Source organism: Danio rerio, chromosome 4 (genome assembly GCF_049306965.1).
Source record: "Danio rerio strain Tuebingen ecotype United States chromosome 4, GRCz12tu, whole genome shotgun sequence".
Classification (NCBI taxonomy): Eukaryota; Metazoa; Chordata; class Actinopteri; order Cypriniformes; family Danionidae; genus Danio; species Danio rerio.
In genome coordinates, this window is record NC_133179.1 from 68,438,861 (window position 1) to 68,453,533 (window position 14,673).

The 14,673-nt window shown below is 37.8% G+C and overlaps 7 non-coding genes across 7 annotated transcripts; all 7 read right to left on the reverse strand.

Moving 5' to 3' along the window:
- Window positions 1–4,208: 4,208 nt before the first annotated feature.
- LOC137494135 (5S ribosomal RNA) lies at window positions 4,209–4,326 on the reverse strand. The gene has a single exon (XR_011014110.1). It is a non-coding gene; the product is annotated as a 5S ribosomal RNA (ribosomal RNA).
- Window positions 4,327–7,676: 3,350 nt separating this feature from the next.
- trnas-gcu (transfer RNA serine (anticodon GCU)) lies at window positions 7,677–7,758 on the reverse strand. The gene has a single exon. It is a non-coding gene; the product is annotated as a tRNA-Ser (tRNA).
- Window positions 7,759–8,524: 766 nt separating this feature from the next.
- trnas-gcu (transfer RNA serine (anticodon GCU)) lies at window positions 8,525–8,606 on the reverse strand. Its single transcript has one exon. It is a non-coding gene; the product is annotated as a tRNA-Ser (tRNA).
- Window positions 8,607–9,155: 549 nt separating this feature from the next.
- On the reverse strand, window positions 9,156–9,237 carry trnas-gcu (transfer RNA serine (anticodon GCU)). The gene has a single exon. It is a non-coding gene; the product is annotated as a tRNA-Ser (tRNA).
- A 969-nt stretch (window positions 9,238–10,206) lies between these two features.
- On the reverse strand, window positions 10,207–10,288 carry trnas-gcu (transfer RNA serine (anticodon GCU)). Its single transcript has one exon. It is a non-coding gene; the product is annotated as a tRNA-Ser (tRNA).
- A 969-nt stretch (window positions 10,289–11,257) lies between these two features.
- trnas-gcu (transfer RNA serine (anticodon GCU)) lies at window positions 11,258–11,339 on the reverse strand. Its single transcript has one exon. It is a non-coding gene; the product is annotated as a tRNA-Ser (tRNA).
- A 766-nt stretch (window positions 11,340–12,105) lies between these two features.
- On the reverse strand, window positions 12,106–12,187 carry trnas-gcu (transfer RNA serine (anticodon GCU)). Its single transcript has one exon. It is a non-coding gene; the product is annotated as a tRNA-Ser (tRNA).
- Window positions 12,188–14,673: the final 2,486 nt, after the last annotated feature.

The window sequence follows — 14,673 nt, forward strand, 5'->3', positions numbered from 1 at the left end:
CTTTGCCTAAATCTTTGTTTTACCTCTTATTCAAAACAATCGTTAACATTATAGTGCTCATTCATTATGTTAGATGATGCCTAAAACCCTTTTCATCTAAATTTCTTTAACTTTTTTAGATTCAGGTTATAATTTCTACACTCTTGGTTCTCCTCTTCAGTGGTGCAGTCTCTTCCCTCTTGAAGTCACTCCGATATCTTCTTTTAATAAGGATTTTATTTGCTATATTTAGGCTTATTACTCCCAGCACTCTTATTAACTTCCAATTAACCAATCATTAAAATTTTCCATTCTTATACACTTTATCAATAAAGGTAATTTTTTTCTTCTTCTTCCCCAACAAAATTAGAATAAGAATGACAATAATAAAAATGTAAACAAAATTTAAAAACTCCAACATAAAAAAATAAAAATCTGATTAAAAGGAAATCCACACCCATAAAGATATGCTCTAATTAAAAATCCCACTGTATAATTACGATCAAAGATTAACACCTGTGAAAACACTTGTGATTGGAATTAGAAATTCACTAATACAAAATTATAATCCCCATGAATAGTTCAAACTGAATTTCAACATTTTAAATTTATTACAGCACAAAAATTACAATTGAGATTTAGGATGAAAAATTAACAACTTCAAAGTAGGATTCAACTCAACAATTATTGAAATGAAAGATTCAGAACTTAATTGTACTTAATCGAACTTAAACAATGTTATTAAACTAACAACTCAAACTCGTCATCAAATGATTAAAACCAAAATTCAAACATATTTAAACTAGATTCCTTTTTTTTTCCTCAATGTCTTAAAATGGGAAAATCAAAAACACAACAATGTGATTAAAATAAAATAAAAATCTTAAGAATCTCTTCAAATAAAAGGTTCAAAAACCACAATGGCTTAAAATAAAAATCTTAAAGTGTCTTTAAATGAAAGATTTAAAAACAACAATGCCTCAAACTAAAATAATCTTCAAAAATGTGTTTAAATAAAAGAATCTTAAACTCATAATGATGTGTTTAAAATAAAATAATCTTAAAATGTCTTGAAATATAAGATTACGAAAAAAACATACAAATGTCTTAAAATAAAAGATAAAAAGCATAAAAATTTCTTAAACTAAAATATAATAAAAAAACATAAAGAATGTCTTCTCATAAAAGATAAAAAAAATTCTGTCTAAAATAAAAGAATAAAAATAATAAAAAAAAAACTTTTAAAAAAACTAACGTGTGTAAAATAAAATAATTTTAAAATGTAATTATTCATTTAATTTTTCCTAAATTTTCTCCAATCTAATTTGTCCAATTAATTAATTCATTCATTCATTTTCTTTAAGGCTTAGTTCCTTTATTAATCTGGGGCCACCATAGTGGAATGAATCGCCAACTTATTCATCATATGTTTTACACAGCGTATGCTTCTAGCTGTAACCCATCTCTGGGAAACGTCCATACACACTTAATCACACACTTTCTGTCAGATTGTCATCTGCTAGTAAATCAGTCTTATTTTCTCTTTCTATTTTAGAATTTAACATGGTTTTCGGTTCCCCTTTTTGTGTTGCCCTGTATCTAATATACAGTTGGCCTCATGCATTGGTGTTGCAGCGTGTTCAGCTCCCACACCAATATATGCTTACACACTCCAATTAGATATCAGATATCCCCTTTTGGTGTTTTATCCCCCTATCGGCCTGGGCCTAGCTCCAGGCCGTTTTACACCCCTATATTGACTGTCAAGTTAATCCGGCCAGCCTCACACCTTCAGCAACCTGTTTAGAAAAAATCGGGAAAAAGGTTGTTAATTTGTCATTATATAATCTCTACATAACGCCTGTTTCACACCGCAAGCGTCAGCGGTGCGTGAGCAGAGGGTGAGCAGTGCGTGTGTTTTCGGCGTCCATGTTAACAGATTAGAGCTTTCATACCGCACGCAGCAGCAGCGCGTCAGAGCGAGGCATGAGCTTTGTTTTATGTTCACTCGAGTTATTCCTACCAGGAGCTGTTTGCACTGTGATACTGACAACATGAAAATAAGTAAAAGAATGGCATGCATTGGTTACTTTTGTCCGTCTCATCATCTGCACGAGCATGAATTAACGAGCTGTTATTCTGCCGCTTGACATTACGGAAACGGAGAAAGTAACACTAGTTTGATCATGTATAAATATCTTTATAACTATATTGTATAAATATGATTATAACTAGGTCTACAGCAACCTGACAATCAAAAAAACAAATGACATGACATCACAGGCGATTGTCTTCTGACTGTAGATGCTTCTCATATCAGTTTGCTTAAAAAGCATACAGTACTATATAAAATGTGTAAAATAAACATTTGCAGGTTAAAGAAACAGCATAGGATGAAGTTGTCGTGAGTCTTGGTGCAGATGAAAAGTTTAACAAGTGTATTTGTATATAGAGAGACATGTGTAACTAGATAGAATAGACAGAGATAGGTTGATCTCTGCAGCAGCTGCCGAAGAGCTGAAACGTCATGATTCACATAACTTTTGAAAATACGCATAATAAAACATGTGCATAACTGAGTAGGTTAAACTTTTATTTGATTAGAAAAGATGCGCATGAACTACGAAGGAAACACTTAACAAATTACAGTATGTACATTAAAAAAAGGTTTGTTAGAGATGATGATGAAAATGTGTGTGAATGGACAAACCAGCAGACTGAGCACAATGCAGAACATCTTAAATGTTGTTTTAGTCAATCTAAAATGCCTTAACTGTTTCAGTATTATTGTATATTATTAATTACCTCTGAGCGTCTGGAGCATGTCAAGATCTCCGCGTCTCATGGCTTCAAACGCCCCCACGTGTTCATTGTGTGTCAGCATTGTCTTCTGAGGTGCAAGTACATTTATTAAATAAACAATTATTGACACAGCTTCTTCTACCACAGTAAATTCTGTTTTTACTGTTGATATTTGGCGCAAGTTAATCAGGAAGTGACGATTGTGTTCTCTTGACTTGTTGGATGAAAACGCTGCTTTATTCGCATCTTTTAGGCGTTATTCCAGTTTTGCACAAATTTATGTAATATATTTGGATGGAAACATAGATATTGCCTACATTTTTGTCACACACAGAACAAAGTCACGTACGAGAATGGCTTGTTCTTTTTTCATAAAGAATTAGCTTAACCTTCGACATGTACTGTTACTAGCTTAATAGGATTACTTTTCTTTCTAAAAAGTATTTTTAGCACTGCTTACCTTCTAAATGTTATCAACCTCTATCACTTGATCAATAAAAAGGCAGACACACAAGTGCACTGTTAAATCTATTAAAACTGATAAACGTGTATAAAAGTTTAGAAACATTTTATAAACGTCACACATTACATTACTCATTTTATTATACTTAAATATTTAAATACTTTAAATTAAAAATTATGCTTTAACTTGAGCAGCTGTTTTCCCAGGCTAACTGTCTCTGTTTCACTGATGGTTGCTTCTTTTTAAATATATACATTTATATTTGCTATAACTTTGCATGAGCAGATCAAGTTCAGCTGGAGAAAGAAATGGTGATCTCTTTTTTTAAGATGTTGTCATTGTCACTCGTAATATCTGCGCTCCATTGATAATGTCTTTTTATAGTCACAGTGTGCGCGCTCAACTCTGAGTTGGTCTACTCAAAGATGATTGATCTAACTATTCTGATCAGCTATTCTAAAACCAAAACGTTTTTAATCTCTCTGTAAATCAACTCAGAGTTCAAGTTTAAACTCCGAGTTGTTTGAAACTCCTTACTGAAACAGGCCCCAGGTAAGGAAGTGAATGCCAATTGTATTTGTTTTGTTTTAGTTCAGAATAGAATTCTTTTTATGCTTCTAGCGAGGTAAGGGGTTTGCTTATGAGTTAGAATTGTTTTGTTATATTAATTTCTTTGATTTGGCTTCACTAGCCTCCCCTTACTCCTAAGTTGACCTAATTTTGTTTGATACTTTATTTAATTTATTACTTTATTATTGTAAATATTTTTTTCTTATTGTATACATATTTGGGTATTATTCTGATTTCACTTTTTTGTACATTAAATGACTTTTGTTGGCAGTTTTACTGTTTGTGTCTTTTACTTTCACCCATCATCTTGTAACAGTACCACACCTTTTAAATGTTATTACTTTTACCCTAGACTAACATCAAAGAGGTAGTAACACAAATGAAGGATTTGAAAAGCTTACAGCACCTGGTATTGCCAGGCGGTCTCCCATCCAAGTACTAACCAGGCCGACCCTGCTTTACTTCCGAGTTCAGATGAGATCGGGCATTTCCAGGGTGGTATGGCCGTAAGCAAGAGAGTCTGTAAAGAGTTGGCTATTTAAAACAGGCGCAGCACCAGGGACCGAGCGCAGCTCAGCTGGCATCGACTCAGCACCGACAGAAACAATGCCCTTGAAGGCAAGAAAAAATAATGGCAGCAAAGCTGTGACACGGGGAAGTGTATCAGCTGCCAAATGAAAGACTTCGAAAAGCTTACAGCACCTGGTATTTCCAGGCGGTCTCCCATCCAAGTGTAACAGGTGTACTATATTTATTTATTATTGGACCAGACAATAAAACCAGAAGATTACAAGGTAAGTAAAAGGGGGTGGGGGTGAAACTGAGCAATAACCAAAGACAAACTGAATGTTTTAAATACAAAAATAATTTTACTTTAGATTATATGAATTTTTTCCTTTTCTTATTTTTCTTAGTAAACAATACTTACATCAGTAACATAACTATTTATACACAACCCCAGGGTGCACCCACTTTACAATTATTTTAAATCAAACACAAACCACAATAAATGAATTCAAGTGAAAACAAAAGAATCCATAAAACAACACAAATAAATCAGTGTCGTTGTTCACTCTGAAATTGGTGAAATGAGTTCAATTCAGATAAAGTTCTGTTTTTTCCCTCTAAGAAAATCAGTCCTTAGAGCTGTATTTAAAAATTGCAGTCCAATAAAGGAATTAACATTTTGACAAATTCTTGCTTTATCCGGTGAAATGAGGATAAATTGAAATATGTGTACTTCACAATTTTCCAGGTCGACGTAGGAGGCTCGCCATCAATACAAGGAATCCAGTGAAACTGGAAAAATGTCCTCAGAAAAAAACCTGGCCTGATCACAGACCAGAATATATAAATAAGTTTAATATGTTCAAAATAATTAAAAAAAAAATACAAAATATACAACACATAGAACAAATAAAACACATATACACACACATGTATACCATAAAATGAGCTAATATAATGGAATACCTGTCAAATTCGCGATGTCTATATCACTCTATGGTCTTCTCACACACACGCGATTGCAAAATGGCGTCAGCGCACTGTAAACGCAATGCAACATGCAGTCTGACTTCAACACACTCTTAAATACACTAACACTTTTGCAGGTACAACTTGATTTAGTACAACTACAATCACTTTTAAACTGTTTGGGAATCATAACATACTGTATTTTAATCTTTTTGTTCAAGTTTGCTCCTCTATTATTTTGCCAACCGGTCTCGTCTCTGCTCTCTCTCTGTGGCAAGCTGGAAGGGGCGGAGCTAACAACCCGCTCTTACGATTGGTTGTTACTTTACCTCAAACTACATTTGTATACATGAATTTTATTTTGTTTATCATATTTATAAAGACTTGTAGATATAATAATAATATGATTATACTTTAACTATTTCACTAGGGTTACATATGTTTCTGCAACTATTGTCGGTAAGATGACTTTCAGTTTTGCCATATGAACGACAGAGCATAAGAACGACAAGAATGGGATTCGATGGACTCGGGCACCTCGTTATGTATGTACTCACTTTCCGGATATGGGCTGGACTATAGGATTTCTGTATGTATTTGCTGCTATTTTCGGTAAAGATGATTTTAAATTTTGCAACAACATCCTTCAAAACGACAAGAGCGTGCGAGTAAAACACCTTCCACGGAAGCACCAGGCTCTTTCAAATGCCAAAGCATTTGAACAACAAGGATGGGATTTGATGGAACCTTCCACCTCGTCATGTATGTACTCACTTTCCTGATATGGGCTGGAATATAGGATTTCTGTATGTATTTGCTGCTATTTTCGGTAAAGATGACGTTAAATTTTCAACAACATCCTTCAAAACGATAAGAGTCTGCGAGTAAAACAACTTCCACGGAAGCACCGACCTCTTTCAAACGCCAGAGCATTTGAACGACAAGGATGGGATTCGATGGACTCTTCCACCTCGTCATGTATGTACTCACTTTCATGATGGGGGCTGGACTATGGCATATGTTTGTATTTGCAGCTATTTCCGATAAAGTTGACATAAAATTTAGCAACAACATCCTTTAAAACGCTGTAAGAGTGAGAGAATTTCTACAGAAACACCATGATCTCTCAAATTCGAACCCACGCATGCAGAGCACAATGGATTAGCAGTCCATCGCCTTAACCACTCGGCCACCTCGTCACAGACTATCCTTCTTCTATGGGGGAGGCCGGACTGTGGCACATATTTGTATATGTATGTTTCTGCAACTATTTTCGGTAAGATGACTTTCAATTTTGCCGTATGATCGACAGAGCAAATGAACGTAAAAATGGGATTCGATGGACTCGGCCACCCCGTCATGTATGTACTCACTTTCCTGTTGGGGGCTGGACTACGACATTTCTGTATATATTGGCTGCTATTTTCGGTAAAGATGACGTTACATTTTGCAACAACATCCTTCAAAACGATAAGAGCGTGCGAGTAAAACACCTTCCACAGAAGCACCGGCCTCTTTCAAACGCCAGAGCTTTTGAACGACAAGGATGGGATTCGATGGACTCTTCCACCTAGTCATGTATGTACTTACTTTCATGATGGGAGCTGGACTATGGCATATATGTTTGTATTTTCAGCTATTTTCGAAAAAGATGACATTAAATTTTGCAACAACATCCTTTAAAAGGCTAAAATAATGAGAATAAACGAAATTCTACAGAAACACCATGATCTCTCGAATGCCGAATCAAATGAGCGACGAGGATGGGTTTCAAACCCACTCATGCTGAGCATAATGGACTAGCAGTCCATCACGTTAACCACACGGCCAACACGTCATGTATTTTCCTTTTTCTCTAGTGGAGGCCGGACTTTGGCACATAATTGTATATGTATGTTTCAGCAACTATTTTCGGTAAGATGACTTTCAGTTTTGCCGTATGAACGAAAGATCAAATGAACGACAAAAATGGGATTCGATGGACTCGGCCACCCCGTCATGTATGTACTTACTTTCCTGTTGGGGGCTGGACTATAGCATTTCTGTATGTATTTGCTGCTATTTTCGGTAAAGATGACGTTAAAGTTTGCAACAACATCCTTCAAAAAGATAAGAGCGTGCGAGTAAAACACCTTCCACGGAAGCACCGGCCTCTTTCAAACGCCAGAGCATTTGAACGACAAGGATGAGATTCGATGGACTTTTCCACCTCGTCATGTATGTACTCACTTTCATGATGGGGGCTGGACTATGGCATATGTTTGTAATTGCAGCTATTTTCGATAAAGTTGACATAAAATTTTGCAACAACATTCTTCAAAACGCTAAAAGAGTGAGAGAACTTCTACAGAAACACCATGATCTCTCAAATACCAGAACATATAAGCGACGAGGATGGGATTCGAACCCACGCGTGCAGAGCACAATGGATTAGCAGTCCATCACCTTAACCACTCGGCCACCTCGTCACGTATTTTTCTTTTTCTCTGGTAGAGGCTGGACTGTGGCACATATGTGTATATGTATGGTTCTGCAACTATTTTTGGCAAGATGACTTTCAATTTTGCCGTATGATCGACAGAGCAAATGATTGACAAAAATGGGATTCGATGGACTCGGCCACCCCGTCATGTATGTACTCACTTTCCTATTGGGGGCTGGACTACGGCATTTCTGTATATATTGGCTGCTATTTTCGGTAAAGATGACGTTAAATTTTGCAACAACATCCTTCAAAACGATAAGAGCGTGCGAGTAAAACACCTTCCACGGAAGCACCAGGCTCTTTCAAATGCCAAAGTATTTGAACAACAAGGATGGGATTTGATGGACCCTTCCACCTCGTCATGCATGTACTCACTTTCCTGATATGGGCTGGACTATAGAATTTCTGTATGTATTTGCTGCTATTTTCGGTAAAGATGACGTTAAATTTTGCAACAACATCCTTCAAAACGATAAAAGAGTGAGAGTAAAAGAACTTCCACAGAAACACCATGATCTCTCGAATGCCATAGCATTTGAACGACAAGGATGGGATTCGATGGACTTTTCCACCTCATCATGTATGTACTCACTTTCATGATGGGGGCTGGACTATGGCATATTTTTGTATTTGCAGTTATTTTCGATAAGGTTGACATAAAATTTTGCAACAACATCCTTCAAAACGATAAAAGTGTGAGAGAACTTCTACAGAAACATGATGATCTCTCGAATGCCAGAACATATGAGCGACGAGGATGGGATTCAAACCCACGCGTGCAGAGCACAATGGATTAGCAGTCCATCGCCTTAACCACTCGGCCACCTCGTCATGTATTTTCCTTCTTCTCTGGTGGAGGCTGGACTGTGGCACATATTTGTTAATGTATGTTTCTGCAACTATTTTCGGTAAGATGACTTTCAGTTTTGCCGTATGAACGACAGAGCAAATGAACGACAAAAATGGGATTCGATGGACTCGGCCACCCCGTCATGTATGTACTCACTTGCCTGTTGGGGGCTGGACTACGGCATTTCAGTATGTATTTGCTACTATTATCGGTAAAGATGACGTTAAATTTTGCAACAACATCCTTCAAAACGATAAGAGCGTGCGAGTAAAACACCTTCCACGGAAGCACCGGCCTCTTTCAAACGCCAGAGCATTTGAACGACAAGGATGGGATTCGATGGACTTTTCCACCTCGTCATGTATGTACTCACTTTCATGATGGGGGCTGGACTATGGCATATGTTTGTATTTGCAGCTATTTCCGATAAAGTTGACATAAAATTTTGCAACAACATCCTTCAAAACGCTGTAAGAGTGAGAGAATTTCTACAGAAACACCATGATCTCTCAAATACCAGAGCATATGAGCGACGAGGATGGGATTCATACCCACGCGTGCAGAGCACAATGGATTAGCAGTCCATCGCCTCAACCACTCGGCCACCTCGTCACATACTATCCTTCTTCTATGGGGGAGGCCGGACTGTGGCACATATTTGTATATGTATGTTTCTGCAACTATTTTCAGTAAGATGACTTTCAATTTTGCCGTATGAACGACAGAGCAAATGAACGTAAAAATGGGATTCGATGGACTCGGCCACCCCGTCATATATGTACTCACTTTCATGATGGGGGCTGGAAAAGGCATATATGTTTGTATTTTCAGCTATTTTCGATAAAGATGACATCAAATTTTGCAACAACATCCTTTAAAACGCTAAAATAATGAGAATAAACGAAATTCTACAGAAACACCATGATCTCTCGAATGCCGAATCAAATGAGCGACGAGGATGGGTTTCAAACCCACTCATGCAGTGCATAATGGACTAGCAGTCCATCGCGTTAACCACATGGTCAACACGTCATGTATTTTCCTTTTTCTCTAGTGGAGGCCGGACTTTGGCACATAATTGTATATGTATGTTTCAGCAACTATTTTCGGTAAGATGACTTTCAGTTTTGCCGTATGAACGAAAGATCAAATGAACGACAAAAATGGGATTCGATGGACTCGGCCACCCCGTCATGTATGTACTCACTTTCCTGTTGGGGGCTGGACTATAGCATTTCTGTATGTATTTGCTGCTATTTTCGGTAAAGATGACGTTAAATTTTGCAACAACATCCTTCAAAACGATAAGAGCGTGCGAGTAAAACACCTTCCACGGAAGCACCGGCCTCCTTCAAATGCCAGAGCATTTGAACGACAAGGATGAGATTCGATGGACTTTTCCACCTCGTCATGTATGTACTCACTTTCATGATGGGGGCTGGACTATGGCATATGTTTGTAATTGCAGCTATTTTCGATAAAGTTGACATAAAATTTTGCAACAACATCCTTCAAAACGCTGTAAGAGTGAGAGAATTTCTACAGAAACACCATGATCTCTCAAATACCAGAACATATAAGCGACGAGGATGGGATTCGTACCCACGCGTGCAGAGCACAATGGATTAGCAGTCCATCGCCTCAACCACTCGGCCACCTCGTCACGTACTATCCCTCTTCTATGGGGGAGGCCGGACTGTGGCACATATTTGTATATGTATGTTTCTGCAACTATTTTCAGTAAGATGACTTTCAATTTTGCCGTATGAACGACAGAGCAAATGAACGTAAAAATGGGATTCGATGGACTCGGCCACCCCGTCATATATGTACTCACTTTCATGATGGGGGCTGGAAAAGGCATATATGTTTGTATTTTCAGCTATTTTCGATAAAGATGACATCAAATTTTGCATCAACATCCTTTAAAACACTAAAATAATGAGAATAAACAAAATTCTACAGAAACACCATGATCTCTCGAATGCCGAATCAAATGAGCGACGAGGATGGGTTTCAAACCCACTCATGCAGTGCATAATGGACTAGCAGTCCATCGCGTTAACCACATGGTCAACACGTCATGTATTTTCCTTTTTCTCTAGTGGAGGCCGGACTTTGGCACATAATTGTATATGTATGTTTCAGCAACTATTTTCGGTAAGATGACTTTCAGTTTTGCCGTATGAACGAAAGATCAAATGAACGACAAAAATGGGATTCGATGGACTCGGCCACCCCGTCATGTATGTACTCACTTTCCTGTTGGGGGCTGGACTATAGCATTTCTGTATGTATTTGCTGCTATTTTCGGTAAAGATGACGTTAAATTTTGCAACAACATCCTTCAAAACGATAAGAGCGTGCGAGTAAAACACCTTCCACGGAAGCACCGGCCTCTTTCAAACGCCAGAGCATTTGAACGACAAGGATGAGATTCGATGGACTTTTCCACCTCGTCATGTATGTACTCACTTTCATGATGGGGGCTGGACTATGGCATATGTTTGTAATTGCAGCTATTTTCGATAAAGTTGACATAAAATTTTGCAACAACATCCTTCAAAACGCTAAAAGAGTGAGAGAACTTCTACAGAAACACCATGATCTCTCAAATACCAGAACATATAAGCGACGAGGATGGGATTCGAACCCACGCGTGCAGAGCACAATGGATTAGCAGTCCATCACCTTAACCACTCGGCCACCTCGTCACGTATTTTTCTTTTTCTCTGGTAGAGGCTGGACTGTGGCACATATGTGTATATGTATGGTTCTGCAACTATTTTTGGCAAGATGACTTTCAATTTTGCCGTATGATCGACAGAGCAAATGATTGACAAAAATGGGATTCGATGGACTCGGCCACCCCGTCATGTATGTACTCACTTTCCTATTGGGGGCTGGACTACGGCATTTCTGTATATATTGGCTGCTATTTTCGGTAAAGATGACGTTAAATTTTGCAACAACATCCTTCAAAACGATAAGAGCGTGCGAGTAAAACACCTTCCATGGATGCACCAACCTCTTTCAAACGCCAGAGCATTCGAACGACAAGGATGGGATTCGATGGACCCTTCCACCTCGTCATGTATGTATTCACTTTCATGATGGGGGCTGGAATATGACATTTCTGTATGTATTTGCTGCTATTTTCGGTAAAGATGACGTTAAATTTTGCAACAACATCCTTCAAAACGATAAGAGCGTGCGAGTAAAACACCTTCCACGGAAGCACCGGCCTCTTTCAAACGCCAGAGCATTTGAACGACAAGGATGGGATTCGATGGACTTTTCCACCTCATCATGTATGTACTCACTTTCATGATGGGGGCTGGACTATGGCATATGTTTGTATTTGCAGTTATTTTCGATAAGGTTGACATAAAATTTTGGAACAACATCCTTCAAAACGATAAAAGTGTGAGAGAACTTCTACAGAAACATGATGATCTCTCGAATGCCAGAACATATGAGCGACGAGGATGGGATTCGAACCCACGCGTGCAGAGCACAATGGATTAGCAGTCCATCACCTTAACCACTCGGTCACCTCGTCACGTCCTTTCCTTCTTCTCTTTGGAGGCCGGACTGTGGCACATATTTGTTAATGTATGTTTCTGCAACTATTTTCGGTAAGATGACTTTCAGTTTTGCTGTATGATCGACAGAGCAAATGAACGACAAAAATAGGATTCGATGGAATCGGCCACCCCGTCATGTATGTACTCACTTTCCTGTTGGGGGCTGGACTACGGCATTTCTGTATGTATTTGCTGCTATTTTCGGTAAAGATGACGTTAAATTTTCAACAACATCCTTCAAAACGATAAGAGCGTGCGAGTAAAACACCTTCCACAGAAGCACCGGCCTCTTTCAAACGCCAGAGCTTTTGAACGCCAAGGATGGTATTCGATGGACTCTTCCACCTCGTCATGTATGTACTCAATTTCATGATGGGGGCTGGACTATGGCATATATGTTTGTATTTGCAGCTCTTTTTTTATAAAGATGACATAAAATTTTGCAACAACATCCTTCAAACCGCTAAGAGAGTGATAGTAAAACAACTTCTACAGAAACACCATTCTATCAAATGCCAGAACATGTTAGCAACGAGTATGGGATTCAGACACACGTGTGCAAAGCACAATGGACTAGCAGTCCATCGCCTTAACCACTCTGCCAACTCATCTCGTATACACCTTTTTCTCTGGTGGAGGCCGGACTGTGGCACATATTTGTAAATGTATGTTTGTGCAACTATTTTCGGTAAGATGACTTTCAGTTTTGATTCGATGGACTTGGCCACTTCATAATAAAATTTTGCAACAACATCCTTCAAAACGCTAAGAGAGTGAGAGTAAAACAAGTTCCACAGAAGCACCAGGCTCTCTCGAATGCCATGACATATTAGCGACGAGGATGGGATTTAAAGAGCACAATGGATTAGCAATGCCAGCTGCTGAAGGATTGTCCATCAATATTTCACAAATGTTGAAGATGAGAGCCAATTGGAGCGATTCGGTCCAACATTGTAGCCAATCACGTTGCAGCATCTCAACATTTGCAGCCAATCACGGACCGTAATTCTCAACATTTTCAACATTTGACCAATCAGAGTCATGGCAATGGTAAAGCTGGGGAAGGAACCGTTCCAAGATTCACCGCTAGGTGTGCAGTCAAACAGGTTAGTCAGATGTCAATCAATTTTCCGAACTGAGCCGAAGGTACACGAAGGAATAACAGGGTCATCTGGAGGCGGGTCAGAGGTCAAAAAAGTTCCTTGACCTTTAGTGATTTTCGACAAACAGCATCATTCGACAGAGCACAGCATCGTTTTGTTTAAAGTTCAGGATTTTTTTTCTGATAGTGATTTCTTAAAAAAGATAAGAAAATCTACATAATTGCACGTATTAATGTTTTAGTGTGTTGTATTTCAAATTTGGATACTTTAATCTAAGTTTAATTTATAGGAGAAAAAATGTCTGAAAAATTCCACAAAGCCATGTCAGACGCTGACTGGATTTCACGTCTGAAAAAGTTTGCCAGCACAGGAGTTTGGCCATCAGATGAGGGCAACAGGAACAGGCCAGCTCCTCAATAAAAAAAGTGGCTTGAGATTTATCAAAGGGTGTGTATTTCGTTTACATGATATAACGTTTGTTGAAATTTGCTTAACTTGTTAGGCTTCAGTACATTCAGTACAGTATCTGTGTAAAACATGTCATACTTGTTTTTAAATAATAATGTGTTTTAAAATGCATGTATTTTGAGATTTACGTCGAATAATTTACTATAGTTTGACCGTTTATGAGAGAGATTTGAAAAGGTGGGGGAATGGATTATGAATGTACAATACAGCATGTGGTTTTAAAGCCTGAAATGTTCCTGTCCAGTTCCTCTTATTTTTTTTTCTTATAGAGGTAAAGTTGGTGTTATATTTGGATATTCAGACATTCTCCTTAATAATATCATTTCAGAAAAAAATTCTTTGCAAATTCTAAATAGGAAAATCATATTAGCAGACAATGATTAATGATTATCAAAGTACAGCATTGTTCACAGTGAATTAGATAAGTGTTGATATTGTTTTCAAATCATACTTGCATGCTAATTCCGATCGAATATTCAAAGTAATATGGTAAACAATATAGAGACTTCTAAATGAACGAATGTGCGAATATAAAACCAACTTTACCTCTATCTTTTTCTTTTTTGGAGATACAAACTGTACAATTACATATTAGATAAATATTACACACATTCTAGAAACATAGTTAAATTAATTTACAGAGCTATTTTGTGCTTTATTAAAGGAGTCATTGAGTTAAAATTATTTATTCTATTTTTGCCCATTGCAGTCTCGTGGACAGAGGACCTTGCACTCAAAAAAATGATATGTTGGCTTTAATTAACTTTTTTATGTCAACAGGTTCCACGTAACCGAGTTAAGTTACCTTAAAGAAAGAATATTCATTTGAGTGAACTTAAGCTAGTTACATAAAGGTAAGGTAATGTTGTTTAGTTCAATCAACACAACAT